The sequence below is a fragment of the Chiloscyllium plagiosum genome, unplaced genomic scaffold, assembly GCF_004010195.1.
Source record: "Chiloscyllium plagiosum isolate BGI_BamShark_2017 unplaced genomic scaffold, ASM401019v2 scaf_41917, whole genome shotgun sequence".
NCBI lineage: Eukaryota > Metazoa > Chordata > Chondrichthyes > Orectolobiformes > Hemiscylliidae > Chiloscyllium > Chiloscyllium plagiosum.
In genome coordinates, this window is record NW_025201908.1 from 6,496 (window position 1) to 7,428 (window position 933).

At 60.1% G+C, this 933-nt stretch overlaps 1 long non-coding RNA gene across 1 annotated transcript in view; it reads left to right on the forward strand.

The window, feature by feature from the left end:
• Nucleotides 1-925, forward strand: part of LOC122546180 — a 4,676-nt gene extending 3,751 nt beyond the window's left edge. Inside the window, exon 3 of the long non-coding RNA XR_006310680.1 lies at nt 151-925. This is a non-coding gene — a long non-coding RNA (uncharacterized LOC122546180). The remainder of the gene's footprint in view (nt 1-150) is intronic.
• The last annotated feature ends 8 nt before the right edge of the window (nt 926-933 follow it).

Below are 933 nucleotides of genomic sequence, written 5' to 3' on the forward strand. Positions count from 1 at the left end.
GTGTGTGTGTGAGCGAGTGTGTGTGTGTGTGTGAGAGCGTGTGTGTGTGCGTGTGAGTGAGCGTGAGTGTGTGTGTCTGGGTGTGTGTCCGCCCCCTGGCGGGTGGTCTGTCCCTCTCTCTTGGCCATCACTCGGTGATCTCTCTGACAGACTCAGCCTGGCTGCTGGGATCCAGGAGCGGAGGAATACCCTCGACCTATACCAGCTGACCCACAGCCCCAAGCCGGTGCGGACAGCCGCTGGGGCGGCCGGGAAACTGGATCGGCAGCATTCCGAGAGGCCGATAGCCGAGCTCAACAAGGTGGGTCTGCTGGCCTTGCCCTTCAGGCCCTTGCCCTGGAGTTCTGCCCTGAACCCGAAGCATTTGGGCTTATTGATCTGGTGCTGCCCAGTTGCAGAAGGGCAGCTAAACCCGTGGAGCTGTGTGTTTTTCTGGAGCTGATTGTGTGCAACCCATAGGTGCCCTCGCTGTGGCAACACCTTGGCCAACCACAATCTCGCCACCCCTCGGTGCAGCGTAAATTGTTGCGATGTGGCACTCTTGCAAATTGTCCTGATGTGTGCCAAAAGCTGCATCGTGGTAGTTATTGAAAGCCGAGCTCCTGACAGGCTGAGCGAGGCGTCACCGACTGGGCCCAGTATTTATCGCCCAGTCCCACTGCAGTTCCCCTCCCTTCCACTGGATTCTGTCCCTGAAGGGACAGCCGATTATCATTCCCAGTCGGGGTGCTGTTGGTCTCTGAGGAGAACTTGCAGGAGCTGGGGATCACCCCCCCCCGCCCCCCCCGCCCAACGTCTGCTGCCAGGGGTGGATTGTCGGAGGAGCCTCACTGCAGTCCGTCCACGGTACACACTGCTGCCCCTCTGCGTCGGTGTTGGAGCTCAGCCGGGCATTCCTAATGAGACCAGCTACCTCATGGGTGGGAGCGTTGG